Below are 10,107 nucleotides of genomic sequence, written 5' to 3'. Positions count from 1 at the left end.
ACGCGCGCACCACACTATGGGTTTCTGGTCAAAAGTAGTGCAACCTACGTACCGCTATGGGTTCTGGTCAAAAGTAGTGCACCTACTACCCTATGGGGCCCTGGTCAAAAGAACGTGCCTACCATCCATATGGGCCCTGGTCAAAAGAAAGTGCATCTATAAGTGAAAATATGGTTGCCATTTGGGATGCAAGTGGTGGTGTGAACAGCCAAAAACCACCTTAAACACACAGAGGTTACTGGGGATACAAGACAGTACAGTTGACAAAACAGAACAGCAGCACGGTTACAGGGGAATGACACAGACACGTACAGGACAACCAACCAGCAAGCATGGTTACAGGGATACACAGACAGTACAGTGACAACAGGAACAGCAGCAAACGGTTACAGGGATACACAGACAGTACATGACAACCGAACAGCAGCATGGTTACAGGGGATACAAGACAGTACAGTGAACAGCAAGCAGTCCACGGTACAGGGGATACACAGACAGTCAACAGAGACATACAGAACAGCAGCACGGTTAGCAGGGGGATACACAGACAGTTACAGTGAACAAGCAGCAACGGTTACAGGGGATACACAGCAGTACAGAGACAACAGAACAGCAGCACGGTTATCAGGGGTACACAGACAGTACAGTGACAACAGAACAGCAGCATGGTTCTTAATTTTTTTTATTTTTTTTATTTCACCTTTATTAACAGGTAGGCTAGTTTGAGAACAATTCCATTTGCAACCTGCGACCCTGGCCAAGAAAAAGCATAGCAGTGTGAACAGACAACAACAGAGTTACACATGGAGTAACAAAAACAAGTCAAATAACTGGTAGAGAAAAGAGAATCTATATTACAATTGTGTGCAAAAGGCATGAAGGTAGGCAAATAAATTTCGAATAATTACATTTAGCAGATTAACCCTGGAGTGATAATCATCAGATGACATGTGCAAAGAAAGAGATACTCGGTGTGGCCAAAAAGCAGAAAAGTAAATAATAAAAAGCAGTATGGGGGGTGAGGTAGGTAAATTGGGTGGGGTAGTTTTTACAGATGCTATGTAGACAGCTGAGCGATCGGTTAGCTGCTCGATAGAGATTTTTAAAGTTGTTTGAGGGAGATAAAAGTCTCCAACTTCAGAGATTTTTGCAATTCGTCCAGTCGCTAGGGCAGCAGAGAACTGGAAGGAAAGGCGTCCAAAGAGGTTTTAGGCTTTAGGGATGACCTCAGTGAGATACACCTGCTGGATGCGCTGGTGCTGCGGATGGGTGGTAGCCAATCAGTGACCAAGTGAACTGAGATATAGGCGGCACTTTTACCTAGCAATAGCCTTGCTAGATGACCTGGAGCCAGTGGGTCGACGAACGAACATGTAGGCGAGGGCCAGCGACTAGGCATACAGGTCGCAGTGGTGGTCCGTATAAGGTGCTTTTAGTAACAAAACGAATGGCACTGTGATAAACTGCATCCAGTTTGCTGAGTAGAGTGTTGGAAGCTTATTTTGTAGATGACATCGCCGAAGTCGAGGATGCGGAGGATAGTCATTTTACTAGGGTAAGGTTGTTGGCGGGCGTGAAGTGGAAGGAGGCTTTGTTGCGGAATAGCAAGCCGATTCTTGATTTTGATTTTGGATTGGAGATGTTTGATATAGCTGGAAGGAGAGTTTGCAGTTCTAAGCCAGACACCTAGGTACTTATAGATGTCCACATATTCTAGGTCGGAGCGTCCAGGGTGGTGAATGCTAGTCGGGCGTGCGGGTGCAGCAGCGAACGGTTTGAAAGCATGCATTTGGTTTTACTAGCGTTTTAAGAGCAGTTTGGAGGCCCGGAAAGGAGTGGTTGTATGGCATTGAAGCCGTTTTGGGAAGGTTAGATGCACAGTGTCCAAGGAAAGGGCCGGAAGTATATAGAATGGTGTCGTCTGCGTAGAGGTGGAATCAGGAATCGCCCGCAGCAAGAGCAAACATCATTGATGTATACAGAGAAAAGAGTCGGCCCGAGAATTGAATCCCTGTGTACCCCCAATAAGAGACTGCCAGAGGACCGGACTCAACATGCGCCTTACGCGATTTGACACACTGGAACCTGTCCCTGCAAGAAGTAGTTTGGTGAACCAGGCAAGGAGTCATTAAGAAAAACCGAGGGCTACTGAGTTCTGCCGATAAAGATATTGTGATTGACAGAGTCGAAAGCCTTGGCCAAAGTCGATGACAAAAGAGGCTGCACAGTAATGTCTTTTATCGATGGCGGTTATGATGTCGTTTAGTACCTTGAGCGTGGCTGAGGTGCACCGTGACCGGCTCGGAAACCGGATTGCACAGCGGAGAAGGTACGGTGGGATTCGAGATGGTCAGTGATCTGTTTGTTGACTTGGCTTTCGAAAGACCTTAGATAGGGCAGGGCAGGATGGATATAGGTCCTGTACAGTTTGGTCCAGGTGTCTCCCCCCATTTGAAGAGGGGGATGACCGCGGCAGCTTTCCAATCCTGGGGATCTCAGATGATACGAAGGAGAGGTTTGAAAGGCTGGTATAGGGGTGCGAACAATGGCGGCGGACAGTTTGCAGAAATAGGGGGTCCAGATTGTCAAAGCCCAGCTGGATTTGTATGGTCCAGGTTTTCCAGCTCCTTTCAGAACATCTGCTTATCTGGAATTTGGGTAAAGGAAGAAAGCTGGGGAGGCTTGGGGGCGAGTAGCAGCGGGGGGGGCGGGGCCTGTTGGCCGAGGTTGGAGTCGCTCATGAGGAAGGCGATGGCCAGCCATTGAAAATGCTTGTGAAGTCTTCGATTATCACGGATTTATCGGTGGTGACCGTGTTACCTAGCCTCAGTGCAGTGGGCAGCTGGAGGAGGTGCCTTCTTGTTCTCCCCTGGATTTACAAGTATCCCAGAACTTTTTGGAGTTAGAGCTGCAGGATGCAATTTCTGCCTTGAAAAAGGCTGGCCTTTGCTTTCCGCTACTGACTGCGGTGTATTGGTTCCTGACTTCCCTGAACAGTTGCATTCGCGGGGGCTCTTCGAATGCTATTGCAGTCCGCCACAGGAGTTTTTGTGCTGGTAGAGGGCAGTCAGGTCCGGAGTGAACACCAAAGGGCTATATCTGTTCTTAGTTTCTGATTTTTTGAACGGAGCAATGCTTGTCTAATAATGGTGAGAAGTAACCTTTAAAAAAGAATGACCAGGGCATCCTCAACTGACGGGAATGAGGTCAATATCTCCAGGGTACCCGGGCCCAGGTCCGATTAGAAAGGCCTGCTCGCAGAAGTGTTTTAGGAGCGATTTGCAGTGATGGGGGTGGTCGTTTGACCGCGGACCGTGGCGGATACAGGCAATGAGGCAGTGATGCTGGAGATCTTGATTGAAGACAGCAAGAGGGTGTTTTGGAGGGCAGGTTTGGTCAGGATCAATGTCTTTAGGGGTGCCCCTGTTTACGGATTTAGGGTTTACCTGGTGGGGTTCCTTGAGATTTGTGTGAGATTGAGGGGCATCAAAGTTGGAATTGTAGGACTGCCGGGGTGTTAAAGCATATCCCAGTTTAGGTCACCTAGCAGAACAAACTCTGAAAGCCTAGATGGGAGCGATCAATTCCCAGATGGTGTCCAGGGCACAGCTGGAGCTGACGGGGGGTTCGGTAGCAGGCGGCAACAGTGAGAGACTTATTTCTGGAGAGATGAATTTTTAAAATTAGAAGTTCGAACTGTTTGGCATGACCTTGGAAAGTATGCACAGAACTTTGCCAGGCTATCTCTGCAGTAGATTGCAACTCTGCCCACCTTTGGCAGTTCTATTTGAGCGGAAAGTGTTTTATAGTTGGGTATGGCATCTCAGAATTTTTTGGTGCTCTTCCTAAGCCAGGATTTCGGACACGGCAAGGACAATCAGGATTGGCAGAGTGTGCTAAAGCGTGAGTAAGGCAACTTAGGGGAGGAGGCTTCTGATGTTGACATGCATGAGGCCAGGCTTTTTTTCGATTCGCAGAAGTCCACAAATGAGGGTGATGGGGGGACATGCAGGGCCTGGGTTTAGCCTCTCAACATCACCCGAGACAGAGGAGTAGTAGGATGGAGGGGTTGCGGCTAAAGGCTATCAAAACTGGTCGCCTAGAGCGTTGGGGACAAAGAATAAAAAGGAACAGATTTATGGCGTGGAAAGAATAGATTCTGGGGCATAATGTGCACGACAGGGGTATGGAGGCGCGGGTACAGGCGGAGGCAAGCCCAGGCACTGGGTGATGGATACGAGAGGTTGTATCTCTGGACATGGCTGGTCTCAAATGGGTGAGGTCAACCGCATGGTGTGGGGGGTGGGACAAGGGGGTAATCACGAGGTATGGAGAAAGTGGAACTACAGGGTCCATTGCAAACCAAAAACAAAGTTAATGAAAGCTAGCCTGAACAACAGTATGCAAGCAATATTGATATTTTGAGAGAGAACATACAATAAGGCATAAAGTGATTGCAAGTCTTGATTGGGAAGGAGCTGGCTAGACAAAACAGGTAAAATAACAGCAGCAATACAGGGTGCTAGTCTAACATAGCAGCAACAGGTAAAAATTGGCGACGGCCTAGTTGCAGCAGAGGGGTCTGGATTAAAACTACACACAAGATCCGAGTTAAAAGACCACAGAGCCGACAGATCAAACACAAATAAACAGAGTGGAGTTACCGTGAATTAATGGACAGTCAAGCATGCATCAGCCTATATAGCCAAGTGAATCGATAGTTGTCCAGGGGGCAGCCGTTTAGATGGAGCAGAGGAGGCCTCCCCTAGCTAGCCGCGCGTAAGTATGTTTCGATAGACCTGTTCAGGAAGCAGCCGATATGCTCAAGGACAGCTAAACTTAGCGGGCCGCAGTAGCATATGGGCGTTCAGGTTACGTCGCGAGTGGAGGGGCAGTTTGAATAACCCCTCGGGCAGAATAACGTCGTATCCCAAGTCGTGAAGGCCCGGTGGGGGCTTCCGCATCCGGGCAGTAAAAGGGTCCGGGGTAGGTGATTGTAGCCAGGCGTGGCTGATGGAACTCTTCAGCTGGGCTAGCTCCGGGAAATAATTGGTGTTTGCTCCCGGATAGGGATGGTTAGTCCAGTAGTCACTCGGATAGCAGCTAGTTAGCTTTGTAATTAATGGAACAGTCCAAGCAGGCATCAGCTTGTAGGCCAAGGTGATCACAGTGCTCCAGGGGGCAGCCGTAGATGGAGTATTGAGTCCTCCACTAAGCTAGCCCACGCGTAAAGATTGGTCGATAGACCTGTTCCAGGTAGGCAGCCGAATGCTCAAAGACAGCCTAACGATTAGCGGGCCGCAGTTAGCATATGGGCGTTCCAGCGTTAACGTCGCGATGGAGGGGGCCAGTTGAATAATTTCCCTCGGGCAGATAAACGTCGGTATCCGCAGTCGTGAAGACCCGGTGGGGGCTCCGCACGGCATAAAACGGGTCGGGTAGGTTTGATTGTAAGCCCAGGAGTGGCTGATGGAACTCTTCAGCTGGCTAGCTCCGGGGATAATTGGTGTTTGCTCCGGAATAGATGTTAGCCAATAGTCCACTCGGATAGCACTAGTTTCGTGCAAGATCCAGGTGTAAATGTCCAGAGCTTGCTGGTAAAAATCCGGGGATATGGAGAGAAAATAGGTCTGGTATGCTCTGGCTCTGAAGTCGCGTTGTACAAAACTGGCAATAGTTTTGAGCTATAAAGGATAGCTGATAAGCGCTGCTGTGGTTCGCTGAATACTCACGTTAGCTTGTGAGCTGGCTAACTTCTGGCTTAGCGTCTATTAGTAGATTTTCGGATGACGAGGTGAATAATACTTTGAGGAAAAAAAACAGATCCGCACCACATTTGGTGAGGTAGGTTGCCAGAGCGTGTTTTGTGAAGTGAGTTTTTAAGAAAGAAAAATAAATATAGTATATAAAGAAAATGCGAAGCAAAAATATTAAACCTATATATACACGGGACAGGAAACGGGACAAGAGGCACTCACTGCTAACGCCATGCTTTGGATGAGATTGGGGATTGGGGTTACTGGGGATACACAGACAGTACAGTGACAACAGAACAGGCAGCACGGTTACAGGGGATACACAGACAGTACAGTGACAACAGAACAGCAGCAGACGGTTACAGGGGATACACAGACAGTACAGTGACAACAGAACAGCAGCACGGTTACAGGGGGGTACACAGCCCCAGTACAGTGACAACAGAACAGCAGGCTGGTTACTGGGGATACACAGACAGTACAGTGAAACAGCAGCACGGTTACTTGGGGATACACAGACAGTACAGTGACCAAACAGAACAGCAGCCACGGGTTTACAGGGGATACACAGACAGTACAGTGACAACAGAACAGCAGCCACGGTTACAAGGGGGATACACAGACGTACACGTGAACAGCAGCAACGGTTTACTGGGGCATACAAACAGACAGTACAGTGACAACAGAACAGCAGCACGGTTACTGGTGATACCAGACAGTACAAGTGACAAACAGAACAGCAGCAATGGTTACAGGGGATACACAGAACAGTACAGTTGACAACAGAACAGCAGCACGGTTTACAGGGGATACACAGACAGTGACAGTGACAACAAGAAACAGGCAGCAATGGTTACAGGGAATACTACATAGCAGGTACAGTGACAACAGAACAGCAGCATGGTTACTGGGGATACACAGACAGTACAGTGGACAACAGAACAGCTAGCACGGTTACTGGGGATACCACAGACAGTAAGAGAACAGAAAGAAAGAGGAGAGAGAGAACAAGAAAGACAGAAATTTGGAAAATTTAGTGAGTTCCCTCTGGTATGAATGGAATATTTAGTGAGGTCCCCTGGTATGAATGAATCATTTAGTGAGTTCCCCTGGTAGAATGAATCATTAGTGAGTTCCCTGGTTGAATGAATCATTTAGTGAGTTCCCCTGTATGAAATGAATCAATTTAGTGAGTTTCCCTGGTATGAATGAATCATTTTAGTGAGTTCCTTGGTATGGAAATGAAATCATTTAGTGAGTTCCCCTGGTATGATGAATCTATTTAGTGAGTTCCCCGGTATAATGAATCATTTAGTGAGTTCTCTGGTATGAATGAATCATTTGTGAAGTTCCCCTGGATGAATGAAATCAATTTGTGAGTTCCCCTGTATGATGAATCCATTTTAGTGAGTTCCCCTGGTATGAATGAATGCATTTAGTGGGTTCCCCCTGGTATGGAATGAAATCATTAGTGGAGTTCCCCTGGTATGAATTAAATCATCTTAGTGGTTTCGTTGGTATGAAATTAATCATTAAGTGGGAGTTCCCCTGTTATGAATTTAATCATTTAGGTTGGGTTCCCTGTAAATGAAATAATCATTTAGTTGGTTCCCTCTGGTATGAAATGATACTTAGTTGGAGTTCCCTGGGTATTGATTGAATCATTTAGTGAGTTTCCCCGGTTATGAATGAATCATTTTAGTGGGTCCCACTGGTATGACATGAATCAATGTAGTGAGTTCCCCGCTGGTAATGAAATGAATCATTTAGTGAGTTCCCCTGGTATAATGAATCATTGTGTGGGTTTCCCTGTATGAATGAATCATTTAGTGGGTTCACCCTGGTATGAATTAATCATTTAGTGGGTTTCCCCTGATGAAATTGAGTCACTTAGTGAGTTTCCCTGGTATGAATAATCATTTAGTGAAGTTCCCCTGGTATGAATGAGAATCATTTAGTGGGTTCCCCTGGTATGAATGAAATCATTTAGTAGTTTCCCCCTGGTATAAATGAATCATTTAGTGAGTTCCCCTGGTAGAATGAAAATCATTAGTGGAGTTTCCCCTTGTATGAAGAATGCATTTAGTGAGTTTCCCCTTGTATGAGAATCATTTAGTGATTATAATTAGTCTCTGGTCAACAGAGCTGAGAACAGGCTCCTTAGTAAAGATGGTTCTGTAGAGTTCTTCTGGTTCTCATTAAAAGAATCACCCCTTAGAACCCTTGGGCACTACTTAAAAAGGGAACCTATTGGCAACTAAAGAGTGCTGACAATCTGTTCACGCATCGCTGAACAAACATTGGCGCAATACGTAGTGACATAAGTTTGACATAGTGACATAGTGACAATAAGTGACTTCCAAAGGAAGCAGCAATGCAATACTTTACTCTGTCACCGGTTCATATCAAATAGCACTTGATAGAAAGCATAACGTTAGTGACAATAGTGACCATACCGTGACGTAGTGACATAGTGGACATAGTTTTACTTCCCATAAGGAAGCAGCATTCAATACTTTACTCTGTCAGCGGTTTCATATCAAATATCCCACTTGATAGAAGCATACGTAGTGGACGTAAGTGACATAGTGACATAGTGGACTTCCAAAAAGGAAGCAGCATTCAATACTTACTCTGTACGTGTTCATATCAAATAGAAACTTGATAGAAGCATACGTAGTGACATAGTGGACATCGTGCTGTAGTGACATAGTGGACATAGTGACATAGTTTTACTTCCCAAGGAAGCAGCATTCAATACTACTGCTTGTTCACGGTTCAAATCAAAAATAGAACTTGATAGAAAGCATATCGTAGTGACGTAGTGACATAGTGACGTAGTGACATCGTGACATAGTTACTTCCGGCAAAGGAAGCCAGCATTCAATACTTTACTCTGTCACGGTTCAATATCAAATTATCACTTGATAAGAAGCATACGTAGTGAGTAGTTGACATAGTGACATGAGTGACTTCCCAAAGGAAGCAGCATTTCAATACTTACTCTGTCACGGTTCATATCCAAATAGGAACTTTGATAGATAGCATACGTAGTGACATAGTGACATCAGTGACATAGTGATGTAGTGACATAGTGACTTGAGTGAGCATAGTTACTTCCCAAAGGAAGCAGCAATTCAATACTTACTCTGTCCCCGGTTCCATATCAAATAGCACTTTGGATAGAAGCATACGTAGTGACGTAGTGACATAGTGACAATAGTGACTTCCCAAAGGAAGCAGCATTCCAAAATACTTTACTCTGTCAAACGGTTCAATATCAAATAGCACTTGATAGAAGCATACGTAGTGACGTTGGTGACATACTGACATAGTGACGTAGTGACATAGTTACTTCCCAAAGGAAGCAGCCATTCATACTTACTCTGTCACGGTTCATATCAAATAGCACTTGATAGAAGCATACGTAAGGTGACGTAGTGACGTAGTGACAATAGTGACATAGTACTTCCCAAAGGAAGCAGCATCCACTGACTGGGTTCAACATGCAACTACCAGCTGAACATATAGATTTTAGATTAGAGTTCTCTGAGAACTAAATTATCCTCCATTTTGAGGGAGCTTTTTTAGTCCTGGAATAGGCTTAATCGGTGTCTGGGGAAACCAAGCCCCAAAGTGATGTACAGTATCATAATATAGCTAGGGTGTTTTGATTAGTTTCAGGTTCGGTATATTCAGGTTATATCAGGTTATAATTTTATTTCCTTTTGTTCATTTTTTATTTTAATTTCACCTTTTATTTAACCAGGTAGGTCAGTTGAGAACAAGTTCTCATTTACACTACGACTGGCCAAGGGTTATGTCTGGCTACATCAGCTACTAATAGAGTTTTTGGCAAAATTGAACCAATTGATATTTACCATTAAAACACACTTTAATAAAGCTTTCGAGATGTTTATTTTGGATCTACTGTACATCTCAATGTCTTGAGACGAAGAATGTAAAACGTAGTCACATTTCTCACACAGGCTACTAACATGACCTGAAACGTAGCCTTTTCAATGCCAATATGTGAGGCCAGGACCAGCCAGCAAGGACTATAATCCCCACCAACACGTGAGGCCAGTACCAGCCGCAAGAACATAATCCCACCAACATGTGATGCCAGGACCAGCCACAAGACTATAATCCCAACCAACATGTGCTGCCAGACAGCCAGCAAGACTATAATTCCAACCAACATGTGATACCAGGACCAGCCAGCAGAACTATAATCGCCACAACATGTGAAGCCAGGACCAGCCAGCAAGACTAATAATCCCACCAAACACGTGAGGCCAGGACCAGCTCAGCAAAGACTATAATCCCACCAACATGTGAATGCCAGGAC

The sequence above is a fragment of the Salvelinus sp. IW2-2015 genome, unplaced genomic scaffold (assembly GCF_002910315.2).
Source record: "Salvelinus sp. IW2-2015 unplaced genomic scaffold, ASM291031v2 Un_scaffold3773, whole genome shotgun sequence".
Taxonomy (NCBI): Eukaryota; Metazoa; Chordata; class Actinopteri; order Salmoniformes; family Salmonidae; genus Salvelinus; species Salvelinus sp. IW2-2015.
The sequence above is the reverse complement of the archived record's forward strand: the minus strand, read 5'-3'. Positions refer to the sequence as shown.